The sequence below is a fragment of the Podarcis gaigeae genome, assembly GCF_964106915.1.
Source record: "Podarcis gaigeae genome assembly, chromosome: 8".
In the NCBI taxonomy this organism is placed as follows: domain Eukaryota; kingdom Metazoa; phylum Chordata; class Lepidosauria; order Squamata; family Lacertidae; genus Podarcis; species Podarcis gaigeae.
The window spans coordinates 82,641,784-82,666,966 of NC_139684.1; the positions used below are offsets into that span (position 1 = coordinate 82,641,784).

Sequence of the window (25,183 nt, forward strand, 5' to 3'; positions counted from 1 at the left end):
AAATTGGGGTTACAATGGGGGGGGGGTCCCCTGCTCTTGCCTTTCTTCTCCCCAGTGTTCAAAATTCCCCAGGCGCCAGGAGAGTTTTGCAACTGGCGCGGGTTCAATGGCGAGATCTCTGGATACCAGGCTGGCGACTGAAATCTCCATCTATCTGTTACATTTGTATACTGCCCTGTACCTGCAGGTCTCAGACCCCAGCCTGTATAGGAAACATTAAAATCCTCCTTGCCAGAGAATTATAAGTCACACCGCTGGTAGGCTGTACACTTGATCTGCTGCTCAGCAAAGTTTTGTTGGGGGGGGGGGGTTGTTATCGAAGCCTCCCTCAAAGAACATTTTGAGCAACTAAATCTAAGCACAAGGAAAAGCCAACACCAAATTCAGCATCTCTGGAATATGCAGATCTTTTTACTTCCTCCTGTGAACGCCGTTTTCCCACTGCAATCACTTGGAGCCAAAACTGTATACAATGCTGTGTATATTCTCACACACACACCAGCCCAAAAGAGAAGAATTGAGTGCCCAGCGCAAGATCCAAAATATTTTCAAAATCAGTGCCAAAAAACAGCACTCAAGTTTCTAGCCCTCATGCCCATAAACGTTAAATTCGATCTGCAAGTCTCAATCAGCAGACTAATCAACAAAAGCTTCTGTCCAGAGGTAAGGAACCTTTTAGATACTGCTGGACAACAACTCCCCTTGCATTGCAGGGGGCTGGACTAGATGACCCCTATGGGACCCCTTCCGACTCTATAATTCTACGATGATGGGAGTTAGAGTCCAACCGCCTTGCAGGCCCCTCGCCCCCCGCTTGAGCCAATCAAACGGCAAAGTCTGAGAGTGAAGGGTAAACACGAAAACGTTTTTGTCCTGGTGCATTAACAGTCATCCAGAATTGGAAAGAAAAATATTTCCCGACAGTGACTGGCAGCACGTTTACTCCAATTATCATTAAAAAAGTGCCCTGTGCCATGATTCCAGAAATGGGGGGGTTGGTTTCAATATTTCTCCTCCTGCGATGAGGCTACATTTTAATATTTTAATGTTTCAATATTTTAATGTTGTATTTTAATTTTGTTTCTAAGTTGTATTCATTCAACTTGTTTTTGTTATTGCTTGTAAGCCGCTCTGAGCTCGGCCTTGGCTGGGGAGGGCGGGGTATAAATAAAAATTATTATTATTATTATTATTATTATTATTATTATTATTATTATTATTATTATTTCAGCAGCGCATGCACCGGCTAGTCAACTGAAATGCCGGGAATTTTTCTACACATTTCAGAACCTGCCCTGTGATGATGGGGTGCACTTACTTCTCTGGCATCCCCCAACATTGCACCTGCCGTACGTGGCTTCGTCCATCCCAGCCCTTCTCTGAACAGCGTGGATTGCGGTGGAAACTGCTGTGATTTGTTTGCAAAAACGCTTTGCAGAGGAAAAACTCTGCCGCCTCATCTGACTTGGCTCTGCATGGCAACAGCCTCTGGGTTCCACGATGGGCTTTCCCCCAGCTCTTTGGGGTGGCTACAAGTGAACACCCACTGCTGCCTTTGTCCAAACTGCCGGGCCACATTCTTGGAAGGGACACCAAAGGTCATCTAGCCCAACCCCCATGCAATGCGCTTATTTCACAGCAGGAAATAGTTATGAGCCACTTCAGGCTGCAAATCAACCAAAGTTGGGAAACAAATTTTAATTCCAGATTGGGGAACCACTTTTCACCCAAGGGCCCTATTCCTCTCCTCAGGGGCCACATGGAAACAAAAGTGGGTGGGGCCATGAATTTGGTTTTTAACCCTTACACGGTAGGCTAGTTTCTACAGACACTCGCACTCGCCTCTCTGGCTTCCATCGAGACTAGAGCAGAGTTCAAAGACACAGTAAAAGGTAAAGGAAAAGGTAAAAGGTCCAGTCGTGACTGACTCTGGGGTTGCGGCGCTCATCTCGCTTTATTGGCCGAGGGAGCCGGCATACAGCTTCCGGGTCATGTGGCCAGCATGACTAAGCCGCTTCTGGCGAACCAGAGCAGCGCACGGAAACGCCGTTTTACCTTCCCGCCGGAGTGGTACCTATTTATCTACTTGCACTTTGACGTGCTTTCAAACTGCTAGGTTGGCAGGAGCAGGGACCAAGCAACGGGAGCTCACCCCGTCGAGGGGATTCGAACCGCCGACCTTCTGATCGGCAAGTCCTAGGCTCTGTGGTTTAGCCCACAGCGCCACCCGCGTCCCCAAAGACACAGTACAGCCAGGCAAAAACAGTTGGGGTGAGAAACAGGGCCAGTGAAAGGGTGGGTCCTAGGGAAGGTTCCAAGGGCCCTGGAGGGCCACGCTGCCCAAGGTTCCCTAATCCTGTTTCACAGAATCTGATGGTGGATGACAGATTCAACAAATTCATGGAGCAGGGGGTCTGTGGATGGCGATTCGCCACAATGGTCCAGATGGAACCTACCGATTCAGAAGCAGTCTACCTTAGAATGCCAGTGGCTATGGAATTGCGGGAGGACAACACACTGGACTCCATATAGGTAAGTAAATTTTTATTTATACCCCGCCCTCCCCGGCCAAAGACTGGGCTCAGGGCGGCTAAAATCAAATATCAAATACATTAAAACACAATCAAACAATTGATTAAAATACAGCTTAAAAATTAGAACCCGGATAAAATTAAATGACTGCCCACGAATTACAACCATAGGGGTCGGGAACCTCAAGTATTCCTCAGGGCCAGCTATCCATGTTGGTCCCACATGAGCCGATAAAAGGGCCAAAGAGGTAACTTACAGGGGCCCACAGATGGGGGTCAAAGGCCAGGCAGAACAGCTCTGTCTTGCATGCCCTGCGGAAGGATGTCAAGTCCCGCAGGGCCCTGGTCTCCTGCAATAGAGCATTCCACCAGGCTGGGGCCAAAGCCAAAAAGGCCCTGGCTCTGGTTGAGGCCAGCCTAACCTCCCTGAGGCCCGGGACCTCCAAGATATTATTATTTGCAGACCGTAAGGTCCTCCGCGGGGCATACCAGGAGAGGCGGTCCCGTAAGTATGAGGGTCCTAGGCCCTATAGGGCATTAAAGGTTAAAACCAGCACCTTAAACCTGATCCTGTACTCCACTGGGAGCCAGTGCAGCTGGTATTGCACCGAGTGAATGTGATCCTGTGGCAAGGACCCTGTAAGGAGCCTCGCTGCGGCATTCTGCACCCGCTAGAGTTTCTGGGTTAGCTTCAAGGGCAGCTCTGTGTAGATAATCAAGCCTGAAGGTGACCGTCACATGGATCACTGTGGCCAGATCAGGGTGAGAAAGGTAAGGGACCAGCTACTTATAACACTGCCCCCCCCAACCCTGCAATCACCATCTGAGGCCCTTCTTCGTGTGCCTCCTCCACATGAGGACCGGAGGGTGACCACAAGAGAAAAGGGACTTTTCTGCAGTGCCTCCCCGTTTGTAGAACGCTCTCACCAGACAGGCTCCCCTGGCGCCTTCATTATATATTTTTAGGTGCCAGGTGAAAACTTTTCTTGGCTGATGAATATCCTACAGTGTTTAAAATGTATCCGTGGGAAGAGGGGGGGTTATTGTTTTGTTGTTTTGGTTTAATTGTTTACTTGTGTTTCATCTTGTATTTTTTATGTGAACCGCCCTGAGACCTTTTGATGAAGCGTGGTATATAAATTTTAATAATAATAATAACAGGCATTTTGCTTGATTGAGGTCCCTTCTAGCCAGTGTTAGAAACTGGGATAGAAAAACTAGGAGCCAAATGGCTTCTGGGACCTGGGTTGTCGGCGCCTAAACAGAATATCTAGTCGCCACTTGTGGAGGGTCGGCAAGACTTTTTACTTATTATTTCGATAAGCATGAACTAATACGCAATTCACATAAGAGACACATTGTTAATATCAAATTTTGATCATAAATTGTTAAGGCATGTTTAATTTGGTGTTTACAAAAAAATATTGGTGGCATACTTCAGTTTTCAAAAGGCTCTACTCTTTATTGTTAAACTCCTTAACATATTGTCTATCCTTAATGTATACTTTGAGGCTTCAAAGCACATACATTTAAGTAATGCTTGAGTGTCAGCCAGGTGTAAAAGAATGGCACCCAGACTTTTTGAGGTGCTCGCAAATGGAGAATCTTTAGGCGCAAAATGCGCCTGGCACCCTGCTAATTTCAAACCCTGCTTCCAACTTTGTTGCTCCGCCCACTTTTCCCTTTCGCCCCGACCCTCTCCAGCAGGCAGCCACTGGGAGGTTAGCCAGGAAAAGATATGGTCTACAAGCTGGGGAAAGTTTCAGTCCTGGATAAGGACATCAGTAGAGTCCCCATGGGGATGCGGGTGGCACTGTGGGTTAAACCTAGGACTTGCCGATTAGAAGGTTGGCAGTTCGAATCCCTGCAACGGGGTGAGCTCTTGGCACACCCGGAGATTGGAGATGAGGCCCAGCTGGAAGGAAAACCCTTGGCCACATTGGGTGGGGTGGAGGGGCATGGCAGAACCCCAAAGGAGGCAGACCTCATGCAACATAAGATGCTGTGTGCATGGCACATCTGCCAGAATCCTCCAAGTATCCCAATTTTCCATGGACAGTTCCAGATTTACAGAAGCCGTCCCGATTTCTGGTTTGATCCCGGAACGTCACGCTTTTCCTTAGGACGTCCCTATTTTCATTGCAGAAATGTTGGAGGGTATGGAATAGGATGTCCCTAGGGCAGGGGTCAGGGACTTGGGTGGCACTGTGGGTTAAACCACAAAGCTTAGGACTTGCCGATCAGAAGGTTGGCGGTTTGAATCCCCGCGACGGGGTGAGCTCTCGTTGCTCGGTCCCTGCTCCTGCCAACCTAGCAGTTCGAAAGCACGTCAAAGTGCAAGTAGATCAATAGGTACCACTCCAGCGGGAAGGTAAACGGTTTTTCCGTGTGCTGCTCTGGTTTGCCAGAAGCAGCTTAGTCATGCTGGCCACATGACCCAGAAGCTGAACGCCGGCTCCCTCGGCCAATAAAGCGAGATGAGCGCCGCAACCCCAGAGTCGGGTCCCTTTACCTTTAGAGGCCCTATTAGCTGGATCAGGCCAAAGGAGACCCCCCCAGTGTAGCACCCTCTTCTCGCCTGGCCACCCCAAAAGTGCACAAGCAGGGCATGAGATGCACTAGCCCTCAGCTGAAGCTGGAGAAGCAGCGAATTTAATCCTGCCCTAGTCGTGCCTTGAATTTTGGATTCGCTATTTTGCTCCTTGCTGAGAAACAGCTCAGAGAGAGTTATACTGCTGAGCTGCCTATACAGTCAATTTTTTGAAAGTATACATATTTACACTCATATTAATTTAGGGAAAGAGACATATAGAAAAGTCGTATGACACCGGGGGGGGGGGGGCGGGGAAGGAGAGAGAAATCTGCCTTTTGGGATGCAGAAAAGAGGCCCTGAAATAGCTCTCCATTTGAAAACAAGTTTGTATTACTAGGGTGGGAGGAAGCGGCGCAGAGGGAAGAATGGAAAACTGCAGGGCTGACAAACTCTCCGAGCAGCAAGAAGCTGAGCTCGAGAGAAGAATCTTGCTAAAAAGCCACTAATTGCAAAAAAAAAAAATTATTAGCATAAACTATGACACAAATTTAGCTCAATTATCGCTGACTCCCTTTGCTGGAGTTATAATTAAAAATCCACAGAGCTGGCAGTAAAAACTCAGAGAGAAGGAGACCTTCCTAAAAATAAAATATAAATAAATCGAGCACATCGCCATATTCTTTGGAGACAATAAAACAAAGGGGGCACAAGGGATTTCAGGGTGGGCCCTGGGAGACCCGAGTTCAAATCTATCCTGTGGAGTCAGCCTTGGCTAGCTCTCAAGCTAAGTCTTCCCACTGTAAAAATACATCTAAATATATTAGTGGGTTTCCTCTCCCCCATTTGTAGTTTCTGAACTGTCTTCAAGGGCAGCCCCATGTGGAGCATAGGGCAGTAGCCAAGCCTAGAGTTAACCAGGGCATGGATGATTGACACACAGTCCTCCAGGATATCAGGGGTGAAAAAGCGAAGGATTGCCAAGCACTTTGAATAACAAAAAAGTGGTACCACCAACATGAGAGTTTCCCTTGCAAGCTTCTACCTGTATGGCTGGGCAAGAGTGAACAAAACATCCGGGCAAAACAAAGTAATAATATATCGCAGGGGTCGGGATCCTGCACTCTCCAAATGCTGTTGGACTCCCAATAGCTCCAGCCACCATGCCCAACCATCAGGAATTACAGGAAATGGAAGCTGGCCAAACATCGGGAGGGCCACAGGCTCCCGGGCCTCGTACTTTTGGAACTGTACCTCTGGGCATGCACAAAGGGCCTTACCCTCACCGCTTGGGGACTGCCATCTGCCCTGCTCCCCCTTACATATCAGGCAGAGACCTCTGTCCCAGCTGGACAACGAAAGGATCACAGAGACCTCCGCCCAACGTGTATTTCTTTCAGAAACGAAATTTTGCTTTTGCATCACTACAGATGCAGTGTTAGACATGAGCCAGGCACATTTTGGGACCGGCGCGGATCAAATTGCGATCTCTGGATGCCAGCTTGGCGACTGACATCTCCATCCAGCTGGCCCCTCCAGCTTTCTTAAGCAGTTAAGTAGAAAGAGCTTATTTGTTGCATTTATATTCCATCCGTTTTTACAAAGTAGTACCCTATAAGAGGCTGTGACTGGTCCAAGGTCACCCAGCGAACTTCATGGCTGGGTGGGGATTTCAACCCTGATCTCCCAGCTCCCACTCCAACACTCTAACCACTACACCACACTGCCTTCCTAGAGTCCTTCTGCTATGGGGCAGCTCTAGAAACCAAGTGCCGTATTTTTCGCTTTATTGGACGCACCGGACCATAGGAGGGGGAGAACAGGGGGAAAAAAATTTTCTTGTTCTCCCCCTCTAAGTCAAGGTGCATTCTGTGCATTCAAGGTGCGTTCACCTGAAGCCTCCGGAGCCCAGCGGGAGTTCCCGCTGGGCTTTGGATTCCTTTCGACTTGCTCTTTGGGGCTGGCGGGGGGGGCGCTGCTTTCCCCCACCGCCCACCCCAAAGACCAGGTCGGGGAACAGCGGGAAGGTGGTCTCCCCCTCCCCGCTGTCCCCCCAACTAGGTCGGGTTTGGAGGCTGCTATCCGCAAGCCTGGGGAACCCGGCAGGAACTTGCGGATATCTGCCCGAGATATCCAGGCTTGCGGATATCTGCCCAAAGCCCGGGGCGCGCTGCTCAGGGGCGGGCTTTGGGATGCAGGCTGCTATCCGCAAGCCTGGGGAGCCTGGCGGGAACCGACCCCTCTCGCTCTCCAGGCTTCAGCAAAAGCCCGCATTCGCTCCATAGGACGCACACACATTTCCCCTTCATTTTTGGAGGGGAAAAAGTGCGTCCTATAGAGTGAAAAATACGGTAGGTCATTAAATGTGGGGGAAGTGAAGTGTCACTGAGAGAAGGATCTGAAATATTTTCCTGAAAGCTTGAATTTCTTTTATTCTGGATTGTTTTGTTTGATGTTTTAATGTGCTTTAACCCAGTTTGAGATGTTTTCTTTAAAATACAAAGTGGTACAGAAATGAAATGAATAATAATAATAATGATAATAATAATAATAAATTCTATAGGTTTTTTTTAAAGTGCCCAGACATTCCGTTTTGGGATCATAACCTAGGTCTAAGGTGCCATTTGGCGGTCAGCTTAAATATTTGAGTTTCTAACACTGCCTGATCCAGCAGGACTCTACTTAAGTGACTGGCCACATTGGTTAAGAATAGAGACTCCAAGACCAGAAGCAGTGTACCATAAGGATTGGCCGGGGGCCCAGCTGTGAGAGTTGTAGTCCAAATAGTCTGCAGGGCGCCAGGTTGCCACGGCCTGGTTTAAATGGACTGCGCATCCTCGTTCTGCTTAACCTCAGCTAACCTCGGGTTCCAAACAAAGGTTCGTATAGTCAAAGCTATGTTTTTCCCAGTAGTGATGTATGGAAGTGAGAGCTGGACCATAAAGAAGGCTGATCGCTGAAAGAATTGATGCCTTTGAATTCTGGTGCTGGAGGGGACTCTCAAGAGTCCCATGGACTGCAAGAAGATCAAACCTATCCATTCTTAGGGAAATCAGCCCTAGTGCTCACTGGAAGGACAGATCCTGAAGCTGAGGCTCCAATACTTTGGCCACCTCATGAGAAGCGAAGACTCCCTGGAAAATACCCTGATGTTGGGAAAGATGGAGGGCACAAGGAGAAGGGGATGACAGGGGACGAGATGGTTGGACAGTGTTCTCGAAGCTCCCAGCATGAGTTTGACCAAACTGCGGGAGGCAGTGGAACACAGGAGTGCCTGGCATGCTCCAGTTCAGGGGGTCACGAAGAGTCGGACACGACTAAACGACAACAACAACCTCGGTTTCAAAGCAACAACCTAACCAAGAAGAGACTCGCGACTTCCAATCCCTCTTGGACTGTGCCAAATAAACTTCTCGCCCTGGGGTGCAATTTGCCAGAGGAGGAGGAAGGCTGCCCAGTTTGGCCCAGCTGTGCCGAACAGTCTATCGGAAAAGCTGAAAATAAGTATTATCTGCAGTGGCTGGGAATTCAAGAAAGCAGGAACAAAAAGTGATTCTTTTTCAAGCATCAGCATAGAGTCGGCTCTGCCAGGCAGGCTCCGGAGGGGGGGCAAGCCTCTCCTTTCTCCTCCTCCTCCCCGCATTCGATGCGTGAGTGCCCACGCATACCGATCCAGAGGCACGCACAACTGCACCAGCACCCTCTCGCACATACCAATACAAAACCCACACCTCTCTCGCATATAAAATCGAGATCATCAATAGACGCTGCGCACCGCGCATACCAATGCCCTCGCAGGCCTGCCGGTTAAACACCTTTGCATGTTGAGGATGGCATGGAAAGGACAGGGGCGCCAGGAGACTTTGGAGCAGAAGGCGGGGTGTTTTTTGGGTGGGGGGGAGAGGAGGGAGACCCACTCCATCGGGGATTTGTGCACGCCTGAAACTTTCAGGCCAGGAAGGCGGGGTGTTGTTTTTTTGGAAAGGTGCATTTGTTTGGTGCGCCAGCGACAGCCATGACAACAAAAGGCGTAAAAGCGACTAACTAGGACGAGGGAGAAGACCGGGAAAAGGCAGCCTGCAACTGGGGAGAGATCACCCCGCAGAGGGCGCCGAGGAAGAGCAGAAGGGCACACAAATTAGTTTCCAAAGGGGAGTTCGGGTGGGTAGGCAGCTTAAAGATTATTGGCACGGCAGCGCTTCACTGCACCAAAAAAAACAACCCTGAGAAGAGATAAAGTAGCCAAAAGAGCTAGGAGGAAAGCTTTCTTTGAAACACCGATATCACATTCCTAGCGGCAAACATTTTAAGCAGCCACAAGACCAGAATTTCCCCAGGTTTATGAGCAACGCCGGGGCTATCGCTAAAGCGAGACAAGATTTTTTGGAGGTGCAGAAAAGCAAAGCAGGATTCCTAGGGTGCACACACCCCATCGTCCCTTGCCAAGCCACAGAGAACGGAGAGTGCAACTTGCGGAACGTGCTCAGTCGGCAGCATCCTTTGCAACACTGAGAGGGATCTGAAAAGCACCCCTCCAAACACCCACAGCTGATGGGACAATGAAACGTTTGGGGCCAGACCTCCAGAGAGACTGTCCCAAGCACGGCAGAGAAAGTTGGAGGGGGGGCGGTTGTTCAAACAACACGGGAAGTTAAAGAAAGCCCAAACGGTTTTGAAAACACATGCAAGGCTTGAAAAAGAATTATGGTATAAAACCAGGATTTGATGGAAAGAAATAAACAAGTGGACCGTGCAACAAAAAGTTGCAGCGCAGTGTGTTGCTGCGCAGCCAGCCATGCCTTCTTCCAGGACACTCCATTGCATCTCTCCTCCCTGTTACGGTACTCTTCAGTCTACTCTGCCCCTCCAAATCAAGGGTCAAGTCATGTCGTACCTGCTGCCTGCCAACTCCCTCTTATGCAGGGATCTGGCGGTGTTTTAATTGCATAAAGACTTTCAATCAGAGAGAGAAATTCAGCAGAAAATGAAAGGGAAATAAATGCCCTTTTGCCCAGAAACACGCCCCAAGTGGCAGAGAAGACACCCAGCTGAGAAACGGGGATTAGGAAACGCTGGGTTGCACTCTACCAAAATCATTCACGCCACCATCTCTGACAGCAGCGACAAGGGAGCAAAGCCGCTGGAGGACAAGGATCTCCCATTCATTCCAAAGGAACCATTCATTCCACATAGAGCCCCTCAAAGTATTCGGATGCATTTGGCTTCTTCCTGGGGCCACTGTGCCCCACAACCCAGATGCAGCTTTCATCTCAGAGAGCTCAGGGATGTGAGGGTCTCCCTTCCCGTGCCCTGAAACCGGAGGGGATTTGAAAGCAGGCTGAGAAGGTTTTGGTGTGGTTTCAGGAAGCCTGCCCAACCTGTTTAATTGGCAGGAAGACGTGTGCCAGCAAAGCATCTCTTCAACCACATCCGGCCCCACAGACTTGGGTCCACCTAGCTCAGTGCTGCCTACACAGACTGGCAGCTGCTCTCCAGGGTTGCAACTAGAAAAGAGACCTTTCCTGGTCTCACCTGCTGGGGACTGAATTAGAGACCTTCTCCACGCAAGGAAGATGCTCTACCGCTGAGCCTGCCTTCAATGTGGCCCTGAGACAATCTGCGCCGATGCCTCCACCCCAACAAAAACTGGCAGGGGGCTGGGCGGCAGAGAGGACACTTTGCCAGAAAACCGGCAAACCCTTTCCTTTTAAACCTGGCAAGTAAGAAAGGGGGAGATTGATTTTTTTAAAGAATACAAACCATTTCTGCAGTTTTAATCAAAAATTGGGGGGGGGGTCAGGGTTGAAGAAAAGTTCTGCTAGCTCCTAAAATAATTTTTTACAAGAGAGTTTCCTGCTGGCAGCCCAGACTTGAAGGGAAGTGTAGCACACAAGGCTGGACCATCCGCCATCAAACACACCGCCCATCACTTCTAGAACATCTGAAGGCCTGATGGAAACATGGGGAGGCTTTCCCCTCCTGCCCACCCCACCCTGGGGCATGCAAAAGGTCCTGGGTTCAATTCATGGCTGGAAAAGACTCCTGGCTGAGCCACTGCCAGTCAGTGTAGACAACACTGAGCTAAGTGGACCAACAGGCAGCTTGCTACATTCTTGGCCAGAAGTAATACTAGCTGGCCAAAAAGCAGTCCAATATGTGACTGTTTCACAAGCCCAGTTAAAGGTGTGGAAGCGAGAAAGGGACACACACCTGTCCCTGAAAATGATAGCAAGGATAAAGGCAACTCTCCGGAGCTTTCTGCTCTGGTTTTAGTTATCCCTGAGCTCTCCGAAGCCCTCAACATCCAAGTTTGGGCAGAAGCTCCAAACAAGACGCCCAAGCTGTATACCTGCATGCAACCGGATTCTGAAACTCTGCAACCCAAACACTTTTTGACACATGCATTCCTTCCACAAAAGCCCAGCTAAACCTGGAGCACTGTTTCCAAAACGTCACCTTTGGATCTCAGGAACAAATGCACACACTGCGAGGTCTGAGTTCCCTCGCTTTGCTTCTGCCCTAAGCAAAAAACCCAAAAGCATCCCTTTCCACAGCTGGAAACTCTGTCAGGACAACATCTTCTTTTGTGAGGATCCAACCAACTCAGCCGAGACCCCTGTCCAGACTTGAGCTTTGCAATTCTGGCCGGGCTCCTGAAAACCCGCGTAACTAGCCACCAATGCTGCTGCTGCAACCCTTTTGCAGTGGGGATCAAGGAACAGCAAGACTTTGAGAGATCACATCAAGATACGCCAAGCAGCTGGGTGCTCCTTTGACCCCAGCACTCAAAACCTGCAAACCTGTTTTCTACGGTCAGCGCTTGGACAGGCAAAGTTGCGGTGAACGGAGGCTGCAACCTCTGAACACGTGCAGAGTGCCTTTCCCCTCCCTGCTCACTACACTCCAGGCGCCCGCAGCCGAGAGGGGGAGAAAGCAGCCAGCAAAGCTGGGAATGGGGAGCTCCAGCCCCAGCACCTCTTTCACAGAATTAACCAATTCTTGGCTCAGTGCAGAGAAGGTATCATAGAAAACAGTGGCCATGATTCAGAACCTCAAGGGCCTAATTGGGGGCAGGCGATGCACTTCTTGGCTGATTCAGATTTCACCAGGGTGTTTGCCTAGTTGATTGTTCAGCGGTGAGTCAATTTATTTATTTGCTCATGCCCATCTTTTGCTTCTGGTGGAGCAAAAACAAGCAACAATTGTTTCCCCCCCCCCCCTCTGCACAGGGAAAAAAGCCCTCAAGTTTGGCACAAAGCAAGGCTGGGACCATGCAGTCCACTCTGGGCCAACACAGAAGTCACCAGACAAGACGCCCGCAGTTTGCTCTTTGGCACCCCAGAAAGATAAGGGGAGAGGAACATCCCAGGCCAGAATTTACAGGAAGCAAACTTCTCACTTACCTTTTTCGCTTTGGCTGGATCCTGTAAAAAGCTCCTGTTAAGTCACTCACTGAACCCACCACCCTGGATTAGGGGGTTCAAGCAAGAATTACGGGGGTGGCCTTGCTTCTTCTGAAGTGGGGGGGAGGACTCACCCCACCCCTCCAAACCTCAATCTTATCGGAAGTTGGACACAGGGAAAGCACCAGATAAAAGCACCACACTGGGGGAAATGGAAGGAGGACCCCACAGAATCAAGGGCAGAGAGCATCTCTGCCAAGGGGCAGAGGGACCCGGCAGCGCAGCCAGGAAGCAGCCAAGCGCCACCATCCAGCTCCGGGACTGCAAGGAGGCTGGACTCCCAAAGGCTTTGACTCTGCATCCCCAAACAAACCAAGGGAAGGAGACATCAGACATTCCTTCACAACAGCTTGACCCATCTATGGGTACCCACCCAGTGCCTAATGCAAGTCACGTGACCCCAGGAACCTCTCATCAAGCCCCCCCCCCTTCAGGGAGACATCCACCCCCACTAGGAACTTTGTTCTCCCTTCCTATATGGGGTTCTCTCTCCCCGCCATTATCTGAGACATCACCGCTGCTCCAGACAATTCAGACGAGCCAGGTCACAGCTTCAGGGTAGCCTCACCACTCCCTCCACCACCACCACCACCACCACCACGTAAAAAAGTAGGTTCACCCATTTTCACGCAGCCTCCATCGAAACCCCTTCGCTTCCTGCATTGCAGGGGGTTGAGCTGGATGACCCTGTGGGGTCCCGTCCCCTTCTGGATTCCCCACCCAGTCCCAACTTGGCGCCTCCGTCCCACTTTCTTCCCAACCGTCTTTCCGCTCCCCACGCCAAACCCCGTCTAGGGGCTCCCCCAAAAGGCGGCTCCAGCCTTCAGGAAAGCTTTCTTGCGCCCCCTCGCCCCCTTTCTCCCCCCAATCTTCTCACCCTCCCCAAAAACTTTTCCCTGAACCCTCACCCTCGGGGGGATGGGGGGTCCCCCAACCACCTCGCCTCCCGCTCAAGCGCTCTCGGATCCCCCCCTCCAGTCCGCCCCCAAACTTTCCCCGACGACCCCACCCCAACGCGCCCGCCGCGCACGTGCTCCGCTCCGGGGCCGCCGGGCTCCCCGCGTCTCACTCACCGGGCGCGCATGATGGCAGCACAAGCAGAAGAAGCGGCGGCGGTGGCGGCGCTCGCCTCCTCCTCCTCCTTCTCCTCCCCGCGCCCGGGACGCCCCCGCCGGGAGCTGCCCGTCCAGCGCGGCCTCGGGGCGGCCCGGCGGGGAGGCTCCGCCATAGAGCGGGCGATCGAGGGGGCGGGCCGGCCGGCGGGCGAAGGCGCGTCCGCCCCGGCGAGCCCCGGCTGCGCTGCGCTCTCGCTGGAGCGGGTGCAGAAGCAGCAGGCGCCGCCGGCGCGGCTGCCTTTCACATGGTGATGAGCGGGCGCGGCGCTGCGCATACTGATGCCGCCTCCGCCCCTCCGCCGACTGGACGGGGGGGGGGAGCGGGGGAGGGGAGGGGGAGAGGGAGAAGAAAGGGGGGGGTCGGCCCGAGCCGAAGTTGAGCGGCCAGGGCGCTCTGCACGCGGGCAGGGGCGCTCGTCTCCACGCGCGCGCGCACCAAAGACACAAGGTTTTGGAAATGCGCGCAGGTTCGAAGCGGGCAGGGAAGGAAGATGGATCATCGCCTTTTGTTCTTGAAGGGAAGAGGTTCTTGTTGCGTGAATATATACAAGCAGGAGTTGATCAGTCGACAGCTGATGGATAATGGGAAAGGGATTTATTTTTTTTAATAAAAATTTGTAATTGTAATTTAAGGAAGGAAATGGGGGTCAGAAATCAAAATGTAATAGCAAGCAGCGGGGGAAAGCAGGGACGCGTCTAGGACGCAAAGCGGGAAATCAACTTTTGGGGGAGATTGTGTTAAATTTGATGTGATTTGGCACTGATGTTGCCCAAAATGATAAACGTTATTTGGCAAAAGGAAGAAGAAGAAGAAATGCGTGCAGACCAAAGCCAAAAAGCGCCCATGCATTGAAAGAAGAGCAGCAACCATAGAATCAGAATTGTAGAGTAGGGAGGGGTTCCCCCAAGGCCATCTAGTCCAACCCCCTGCACTGTAGGAATGTAGAAGCAACACCAAAGATGTTTAATCATTCTTTACTTTTATGCAAAGCCAGTTGTTGGAATTGCCTCTGAGCATACCAAGAGTTTGCGCTCAAATACATGAATTTAACATGGGTTTCTTCTGGATCATGTTGTTGTTGTTTAGTCGTTTAGTCGTGTCCGACTCTTCGTGACCCCATGGACCAGAGAACGCCAGGCACCTCTGTCCTCCACTGCCTCCCGCACTTTGGTCAAACTCATGCTGGTAACCTCGAAAACACTATCCAACCATCTTGTCCTCTGCCGTCCCCTTCTCCTTGTGCCCTCCATCTTTCCCAACATCAGGGTCTTCTCCAGGGAGTCTTCTCTTCTCATGAGGTGGCCAAAGTACTGGAGCCTCAGCTTCACAATCTGTCCTTCCAGTGAGCATTCAGGGTTGATTTCCTTCAGTATGGAGAGGTTTGATCTTCTTGCAGTCCATGGGACTCTCAAGAGTCTCCTCCAGCACCAGAATTCAAAAGCATCAATTCTTCGGCGATCAGCCTTCTTGATGGTCCAGCTCTCACTTCCATACATCACTACTGGGAAAACCATAGCTTTAACTATACGAACCTTTGTTGGCAAGGTGATGTCTCTACTTCTCAAGATGCTGTCTAGGCCTGTCATTGCCCTTCTCCCTTCTGGATCATGGAGCTCCCCTTTGTGGCTAGTTACATTTTATTTGCCAAATATTCCTCTAACCTGCGCTCTTGAATGAATCAGTATTCACTATAAAGGTTTGTTCCTTGTGTTAAGGTAAGGAATCTCAGTATCTCCTCTCGGGGTTTTCCATTTATTTATTCTAATTCTTCTTGTTATTATGAGTTCCACATAATTAAAGCTTACAATTTCTGTTTCTTTTTCCTATGGAAGTTAGTCTACAACAGGGATCAGCAAACCTTTTCAGCAGCGGGCCGTTCCACTGTCCCTCAGACCTTGTGGGGGCCGGACTATATTTTTTGGGGGAAATAATGAACAAATTCCTATGCCCCACAAATAACCTAGAGATGCATTTTAAATAAAAGGACACATTCTACTCATGTAAAAACATGCTGATTCCCAGACCATCCACAGGCCGGATTTAGAAGGCGATTGTGCCTGATTCAGCCCCCGGGCCTTAGTTTGCCTACCCATGGTATACAACAACCAAAATAAACACAACAGAATTTGGCCTGGATTGTCTTGGGACCAGGCAGTTTGTCCCACCTACCTTATCTATCTGAATCCTGAGTCATTTTGGGGGGCCCATTTTCGGTTCCCCAAATGAGGAGTGAAAAGCCTTTTTGGTGGTGGCACCCTCTCTCTCCAGAAAACTCCACTTGGCAACTACTCCAAAGTATTTTCAACACCAGATCTTTCAAACTTGGATCAGTTTTTTAAATCTATACCAGTTCTTAGGTTTAGCTTAGCTTTTGGTTTGTGCGGTGTATTGTCTGTTCCTAATCTGTTTTATTTCATTTTGTAAAAACAAAGTACCTCTGTCATAGGGTGGTTTATAATCATCGTAATAAAATCAAGGGTCATTCACCTTTTGTCTCCTGGCTCTTGTTGGACTCCATTTCCCATCAGCCCCTCTGCCAGCAGGGCCAAAGTTCAGGGAGGCTGAGAGTTGTGGTCCAAAATGTTCTGGAAGGCATCAAGTTTGCTGCCAAAGGTCACCATTTTTATGTTGTGTACCATCCTGAGATTTGCCGATGAAGGGCAATATACAAATTTAATAAATCATCATCATCATAATCACAGTGTAAAAACAAGAGGGGGAGTGCACATTATAAAATGAATGAGGTGAGAAGTAAAATGAGTTTAATTAAGCGCAAATCACATTAAAAAAAAATTCTGTGTGCTTTAGAGAAAATATGTTTATCGTGGCTAGAGTGGTGTGTGCACGCACACACACACACACACACACACACACACACACATTAGATAAATAAATAAGCCTGGCTGTCGACCCAACAAATAAGACAATTGCCAAGTCCAACTCAACCACTTACATACCTAAATCTTAATTTTAAATTTCCGTTTTTATACGTAGCAATTAATCATAACGAGAAATTCAACATGAAAGAAATAAAACTGAAATAATCAAGCTTTTCCAGTAGAGTCTAGGTTGTGGGCAATGCCACCTCTACTCAGAGAAGACCCACTGGAAATAAAGGGCGTGACTTAAGTCTATTGATTTCAATAGCTAGACCTAAGTTGGCTATCACCCACTTTTGCATAAACTTTGTAAAATGGGACTTGTGCCTTAGGAACTCTTCCCAACGTGTGATAGCCATATTAAGACGGTCTTTTTTGAAAACCCAGCCTTGTCTTTTGACATTCCGAGCAATACTTTTTTCTCCAATGTGTCAAGAACAATGGACAACTAAATAGAAAGAAACAGCATTGAATTGCTGACTAATGGCATCAAGTATTTGACAACGAAAAGCATGTGAGATTTCAATTTTAATTTAATTGAAACACATTTTGATTGACCAATGCTCCCAACTTTAATACGAGTTCCACATTTTGAGGGTCAGTGTCTCATTCGGAATTACTGTACCTTTCAGCGTCTTGCAATATCTGAATGGGAAGTTCCTGATATTTGCAAACAAGCTCATTTTCCTTCACAGATAGAAATTCCCAGCCTCATTCCCCTCTGTCCTCCAGCCCTCGATTTAAATCAATGGTTTCCAACTTTTTTGGGGGGGCATCACCCTCTTGGTCCCATAAACACCTCCCCAATGCCCCCTACCCCGTAAAAAGCATTATTCCAAATAGCTGCTTGCACAACCCTCTAAGAAAGATAACACCACAAAATTCAAAGCAGTAACAATTCCACATTTTATTCAAAATCCAATTAAAACTGTTTAGTTGGCGAAATTAAGTGGGGAAATTTGGAACCAGCAAGACCAGACTTTCCTGGAAGATTGGAAGAAATTTATGATATATTTGAGAGACAATTGTAATCAATTGACATCGCTTGCAGGGTTGCCAGGAGTTTCGTAAGGAGAACTATATGAATTATTGCGAAAAAGGACTAAGGAGGAGTTTGTTTAGGATTTGGATTTTATAGCAATAACTATTAAAATAAAAATGCAAAATCAGAAAGAAAGTTAGAAAACCATTAGTCGAGGTTGACGAAAGTCCTAGGCTTTGATAGCCAAAGGTTTGTTAAATACTGGTACCTCAGGTTAAGTACTTAATTCATTCCGGAGGTCCATTCTTAACCTGAAACTGTTCTTAACCTGAAGCACCACTTTAGTTAATGGGGCCTCCCGCTGCCACCTCACCACCGGAGCATAATTTCTGTTCTCATCCTGAAGCAAAGTTCTTAACCTGAGGTAATATTTCTGGGTTAGCGGAGTCTGTAACCTGAAGCGTCTGTAACCTGAAGCATATGTAACCCGAGGTACCGCTGTATTGTATAAAATGGGGTGTTATGTTTGGAAAACATGTGCAAAAACCAATAAAAATTACAGTGGACGCTCGGGTTGCGAACATGATCCATGCAGGAGGCACGTTTGCAACCCGCAGTGTCGCTTCTGCGCATGCGCAAAGTGCAATTTAGTGGTACTGCGCATGCGTGAGTGCCGAAACCCGGAAGTAACCCGTTCTGGTACTTCTGGGTTCAGCGTTATATATATATAACTGTTTAGTCAAATTAATTCAACAAAACCGACGAGCTTGACGCAGGGATACAAGTTCTGCAAAGTCTGATAGTCTTTTACATCGCCCTCGCCTCTTAGCTCCCACCCTGGGTAATCCTACCAACCCCCAGGGGGCGCACACTATGGGAGCCACTAATTTGAATGGTGAGACTGGGGACCAACATCAGCCACCTAAGGCTGGTGGGCTTTCAGCCGCTGGACTACAACTCCCATCAACTGTGCTGGCTGGGACTGATGGGAGTTGTAGTCCAACAAAGGGGAAAAGCTAGGGGGCACCAGGTTGACAAAGGCTGGCCTAAAATGAATTGCCTCTCCCCTGCCCCCATCCACCAATACTGCCAGGGCCAGTGTGGTGTAGTGGTTAGAGCAGTGTTCCCCACACTTGGGTCTCCAGCTGTTCTTTGGACTACAAATCCCATCATCCCTGCTAGTTTGGGAGGGGGCTGCGCTGCAGGAAACTCAAGTTTGAGGAAACCCTGTGTTAATGTGTTGGGCTAGGACCGGGGAGATCAGGGTTCGAATCCCCACTTGTCCACAAAGCTCACTGGATGACCTTAGGCCGGTCGCTGCCTCTCAGCCCAACCTACCTCACAGGGCTGTTGTGTGGAGAAACCAAGTGTGCCACCTTGGGCACCTCGAAGAAAAAGGTGGGATATAAATAAATAAATATAGTAAGACGGAGTTTTCTTGGCAGGGATACTGGAGTGGCAGTGGCGTAGCGTGGGGGTGCAGGGGGGGCCGGCCGCACCGGGCGCAACATCTGGGGGTTAGGGTTACGGGGCGCAAATCCACGGGTTACGGGGCGCAAATCCACGGGTTAGGGGGCCCCGGGTGCTGACAACCGATGCTACGCCACTGTGGAGTGGCTTGCCGGTTCCTGCTCCAGGTGGATCACGTTTGGTCAAAACTCTCCACTATGACCTGTCCATCTTGGGTGGCCCTGCACGACCTAGCTCATAGCTTCTCTGAGTTATTCAAGCCCTTTCGCCACGGCGAGGCAGACAGCATCTTAAAAAGCAGAGACATCACCTTGCCAACAAAGGTCCGTATAGTTAAAGCTATGGTTTTCCCAGTAGTGACGTATGCAAGTGAGAGCTGGACCATCAAGAAGGCTGATCGCTGAAGAATGGATGCTTTTGAATTCTGGTGCTGGAGGAGACTCTTGAGAGTCCCGTGGACTGCAAGAAGATCAAACCTATCCATTCTGAAGGAAATCAGCCCTGAGTGTTCACTGGAAGGACAGATCCTGAAGCTGAGGCTCCAAGACTTTGGCCACCTCATGAGAAGAGAAGACTCCCTGGAAAAGACCCTGGTGTTGGGAAAGATAGAGGGCACAAGGGGAAGAGGACGACAGAGGACGAGATGGTTGGACAGTGTTCTCGAAGCTACCAGCATGAGTTTGACTAAACTGCGGGAGGCAGTGGAAGACAGGAGGGCCTGGCGTGCTCTGGTCCAGGGGGTCACGAAGAGTCGGACACGACTAAACAACAATAGTAAGACCTAAACACAGGGCATGGCACCCCCTTTGGGGTGGCCTCGGGCCCCTTCTTCCTCCACAAGCAGCTCACCAAGAAACCTTGGCTGGATCCAGACACATCAAAGCAGCGTTTCAGGAAAACGCGTTGTAAACTTGGTATGAAAAATCACATTGGCAAGAAACGGAACTCCACAGCGCCCTCTGGTGTCGCAGTGTTATATTGCATTTACAACGCATATAAAACGCCTTTTCTTTACCAATCTAGCAGAGTCCCTAGTTGCTGACCAGGTGTTTGCAGAGCTGCAGAATTTTCTGCCCTCTAACAAGCCCACCCTCCCTCCTGATCACCCCTTTCTGGAGCCTGTGGAAATCCTGCAACTTTCAAAGGTCCCTCTGGCCTTCTTTCTCCTTTGCAGGAGGAAAGATGAAATCCATGACAGAAGAGGGAGAAGGGGAGGGGGGGACATGGCAAGCTTTTGTCTGCACAGCAGTAATTGGCCCTGACAGATGCAAATAAAAACACATTTCCCCCAGCCAACGTGATTGGCAGCAAACACCTGATTAATGCAGAGAGATTAGGAGATAATGGACATCTGTCAGCCGTAATGACCAAGGACGGCTTGCCATGTCACCCTGTGCTTGATTGACAGGCCGTTGCGTGTGGGGTGGGGGTGGGGAGAAGGGAGAGGCAGGAGCCACGTGGGCGAGGGGGGCCCGCCCCGCATGCTTGCGGTGGTTCAGTGAGGGCAGAACATGTCGCTAGTCCTCGCGATGCTGTTTGGTACCCAAGTACAGCGCTTCCAACACTATCTGGAGAATTCTCCCCCCCCCCCCGCCCGGTTTTTCTGACAACTCATCCCTCCGAAATCAACTTGTCAGATACGCTGTTGTCATTTTCTAGTTGTGCGGAGTGGGCGGGGAGTCCACGTCCACCTTTATCGTGGTGCTACGTGTCCTGGAATGAACAACGCAGGCATTTTTTAAAATCTCTGTTCCTTTTTTCCCATCAGCGGATAGAATTTGACAGTCGGAAAGGCGTCGGCGATAGGCAGGTCAGTCAAAGGGCCGGAGGAATTTTGAATGTGGGAAGTTCAGGGTGGGACACACAGAGAGAGAGAGAGAGAGAGAGAGAGAGAGAGAGAGAGAGCGCACAGCACACACATAGTTTCAACTGCGGAACTCTCTCCCACAGGAGACAGTGATGACAGCTGTAAAAGAGGATTGGGCAAATTTACGAAGACTCAGAGAATCATAGATGGCTGAGGCAGCCCAGGGAGTGACTGGGGCAACCCAGTCAGATGTGCAAGGTACAAATAAATTATTATTCTTATTAGAGTTGGAAGCAACCACGAGGGTAATCTAGCTCAGCGGTAGGCAACCTAAGGCCTGGGGGCCGGATCCAGCCCAATCACCTAAATGCGGCCCGCAGACAGTCCAGGAATCAGTGTGATTTTACATGAGTAGAATGCATCCTTTTATTTAAAATGCATCTCTGGGTTATTTGTGGGGCCTGCCTGGTGTTTTTACATGAGTAGAATGTGTCCTTTTACTTAAAATTCATCTCTAGGTTGTTTGTGGGGCATAGGAATTCATTCATTATTATTTTTCCAAAATATAGTCCAGCCCACCACATGGTCTGAGGGATGGCGGACCGGCCCATGACTGAAAAAGGTTGCTGACCTCTGATCTAGCTATTAACTATGGTGGAGGCTCTGTTTGCCTCCACAGCTATAAGCAGCAATGTTTCTGAATAAATATAAAAATGGCAAAGGATCCCTAGATGCTTAGGTCCAGTCAAAGGTGACTGTGGGGTGCGGCACCCATCTTGCTTTTCAGGCCGAGGGAGCCTGCGTTTGACCACAGACAGCTTTTCTGGGTCATGTGGCCAGCATGACTAAACCGCTTCTGGCTGAATACCAGTTTCTGGAAACCACAGAAGGGGAGAGGGCTCTGGTAGCAGAGGGTGATGAGGAATGGTTGAGGGAGTTGGGGAAGTTTAGCGTGGAAAAGAGGAGATATGAGAGCCATGGCTTCAAGCGAGAAGAAAGGAAAATCAGGAATAACTTTCTGGCAGCAAGAGCTGTCTGACTCCCTTGGGAGCTGGTGGACGCTCCTTCACTGGAGGTTTTTAAGCAGAGGTTGGATGGCCATCTGTCATGGATGTTTTAGTTGAGATTCCTGCATTGCAGGGGGTTGGACTAGATGACCACAGGGGTCCCTTCCATCAATATTTTATGCTATGACTTTCCTTCACCCTTATGTTCTGTAAGAATGTGTGAAAATATTTTCCATGCAGCACTCTTTGCTGTGTATGTTTTGTGTGTGTGTGTGTGTGTGTGTGTGTGTGTGTGTGTGTGTATGTGCTACAATATTAGATCAGAGCATATATTTATTTTTGTGAACATCAATGTCACACACTCAGTTTTTCTGGGAATCCAGGGCTACAAATTGGATTTGAATAGCTATGCAATTAATCGTTACTGTTTTGAATGCTACTGTTTTGAATGATACTGTGTTCTCTTCCGTAGTGGATCGTGAAAAGCATTATTCTGAGTAACGCTTTTTACAGGATAGGGGAGCACTAGAGAGGAGTTTACGGAACCAAGTGGGCCTGGAAAAAGTTCGGGGACCACTGGGTTTGCACATTCCTTTGCCAGGAGAGATGTGGAAAATAACAAGCCCTGTTCCACCTCGTTTTGTTAACAGAGTCTTGCATCCTGTGTGTCAGAAGCTGCTCTGAGCAATGCAAATGTATCGGAAGAGCAGGATGCAAATCTTCTGGGACCGATAGTCAAGAATTCACATCAGGGACTCCAACAGAAGCACCTTCCTTACGACGGCATGGCGCCCCTGGGCTTTTGGTTAAGAGCCAGTGCGGTGTAGTAGTTAAGAGCGGTGGACTCGTAATCTGGTGAACCGGGTTCGTGTCTCCGCTCCTCCACCTGCAGCTGCTGGGTGACCTTGGGCCAGTCACACTTCTCTGAAGTCTCTTAGCCTCACTCACTTCACAGAGTGTTTGTTGTGGGGGAGGAAGGGAAAAGAGAATGTTAGCCGCTTTGAGACTCCTGAAGGGGAGTGAAAAAGCAGGATATCAAATCCTCTTCTCTTCTTTGAAGACTGGGAGGCAGAAAGTTAGCTTGTGGGTGTCCAGTGTCCCTGCAACTCCTGGCCTCCTCATTTCTATTCCACTTGGTGGCCGGAGGGAAACCTACACATGCTGCTGCAGGACCTTCTTGGTGGTAGCTCCCAGGCAACTTTGGAACTCCCTGCCTAGAGAAGCCAGATTGTCTCCCTCCAGCAGCAGGTGAAGGCTCTTTGATTCTGACAGGCCTTTGGAAACTGACTGTTTGGGAGTTAGTTTGTTTTTTAAAGGACTTTTAATAACGTTGTGCTGTTTTTATTATCTGCATTGTAATAGATTTGCTTCTTTATATATAGTTTCAACTCTGTAAGAGTCTAATTACCTTTTAACGATAGTCTTTTGCATGTTTTCAGCTAGTTTCCCTATTTTTGCATATTATGTTCACTACTGAACATCCATTTGAATGCGCTCTGTACTCTAGCATATGCCAGTTTATATAAACATTACTTGGCTGGAGAACCACATTGTTAGCTGCGATTCCTGCACTGCAGGGGGCTGGACTAGATGGCCTTTGGAGTCCATTCCAACTTGACCATTCTACATTCGCGAAATCCAGAGAAGTACAGATTTCTAAGGCAGGTTGTCTTTCAGTTCCGGTATTGTTTCGGAAAGCACAAATCACGTGAGTTTGCCTATAAATGCAGACTGAACCAACCTGCTCCCTGGTCCACGGTGGACATTGTGTGATGTCTGAATAACTTTTGAGTACTCTGTGAATTGACTGCAGCATCTGAAATTGCATTTTAACCTGTATTTTAAATTGTGTTTTTTCTTTCTTTTCCTATTATATTTTTACTGTAATTTTACTGGTGTTAGCCACCCTGAGCCTGGCTCTGACCGGGGAGGGCGGGGTATAAATAAAATTTATTATTATTATTATTACTCAGAGGAGGCCCATGAAAAGCCACGAACATGACTAAGCTGGGTCCAGCCGTTTCAGTGGGACTACTCGAGGAAAACTTGGCCAGAGATGACCCGCCGTGTTCGGAGCAGTATGGAAGCTCCACAATGCTGTGGATCTGAAATACCCATTCACACTCATCGCGCAGAAAGCTGCCACCCGATTCTGCAACTCTCAAACAACGGGTCATACCCTCCAACATGTCTCCAACGAAAATAGGGGTGTCCAGCGCCATTTTTCTAGAAGATGATAACCCAGAACCCACCTCCTTTGTTCTCTTTGAATGGCAATGGCGGCCCACCTGAGAAGTGAATTCTGGAGAGTCCCGGCTGAAAAGAAGCCTTAGAGAATGGGTAGGCAAACTAAGGCCCGGGGGCCAGATCCGGCCCAATCGCCTTCTAAATCCGGCCAGTGGATGGTCCAGGAATCAGCATGTTTTTACATGAGTAGAATGTGTCCTTTTATTTAAAATGCATCTCTGGGTTATTTGTGGGGCATAGGAATTTGTTCATATTCCCCCCCCAAAAAATATAGTCCAACCCCCCCCCCCCCAAGGTCTGAGGTACAGTGGACTGACCCCCTGCTGAAAAAGTTTGCTGACCCCTGCCCTAAGGTAAAGGTAAAGGGACCCCTGACCATTAGGTCCAGTCATGGCTGACTCTGGGGTTGTGGTGCTCATCTCGCTTTATTGGCCAAGGGAGCCGGCGTACAGCTTCCGGGTCATGTGGCCAGCATGACTAAGCCGCTTCTGGTGAACCAGAGCAGTGCATGGAAATGCTGTTTCCCTTCCCGCTGGAGTGGTACCTATTTATCTACTTGAACTTTGATTTGCTTTTGAACTGCTAGGTTGGCAGGAACAGGGACCGAGCAACGGGAGCTCACCCCGCTGCGGGGAATCGAACCGTTGACCTTCTGATCAGCAAGTCCTAGGCTCTGTGGTTTAACCCACAGCATCCCTGACCCCTGCCCTAGGGACATCCTGTTCCATACCCTCCAACATTTCTGCAATGAAAACAGGGACGCCCTAAGGAAAAGCGTGACGTTCCGGGATCAAATCAGAAACCGGGATGGCTTCTGTAAATCTGGGACTGTCCCTGGAAAATTGGGATACTTGGAGGGTTCTTGTGATGGCCTGGGATTCGGACTCGGGTGCTGAACCTGAGGGATCCCAGCCTGCACAGGATTCCCCGCCTCCAGAACCAGCTGAGGCCTGAGCCTGAAGGGCCCTCACCTGTGCTGGATCCTCAGGTGCAGGCACCAGCTGAGTCTGCTCTGGCTCCTGAGGTGATGGAGGACCCATTGCCTGCAGGTGCTCCACTCTCAGCCCCGTCAGGGGAAGCTGAGGTTGCCTCTGGGTCCAGTAACCCTCCAGCCTCTCCTGAGCTGCAGAGGCTCAGGGCAGAGAGGCGGA

General features: G+C 49.4%; 1 protein-coding gene and 1 long non-coding RNA gene across 4 annotated transcripts in view; one reads left to right on the top strand and one right to left on the bottom strand.

Moving 5' to 3' along the window:
• NPAS1 (neuronal PAS domain protein 1) overlaps window positions 1–13,900 on the bottom strand; it is a 94,385-nt gene extending 80,485 nt beyond the window's left edge. Inside the window, exon 1 of one of the 3 annotated variants that reach the window (XM_083753747.1) lies at window positions 13,598–13,900. The gene's annotated coding sequence lies outside the window, so the exon portion shown is untranslated. Of the gene's footprint in view, window positions 1–12,464; window positions 12,580–13,597 lie in introns of those variants that run through there. The other 2 variants (XM_083753748.1, XM_083753749.1) reach the window with 2 other exon arrangements.
• LOC310851868 lies at window positions 27–24,285 on the top strand. Its single transcript, XR_014567899.1, has 3 exons — window positions 27–663; window positions 2,368–2,532; window positions 23,759–24,285. It is a non-coding gene; the product is annotated as an uncharacterized lncRNA (long non-coding RNA).
• Window positions 24,286–25,183: the final 898 nt, after the last annotated feature.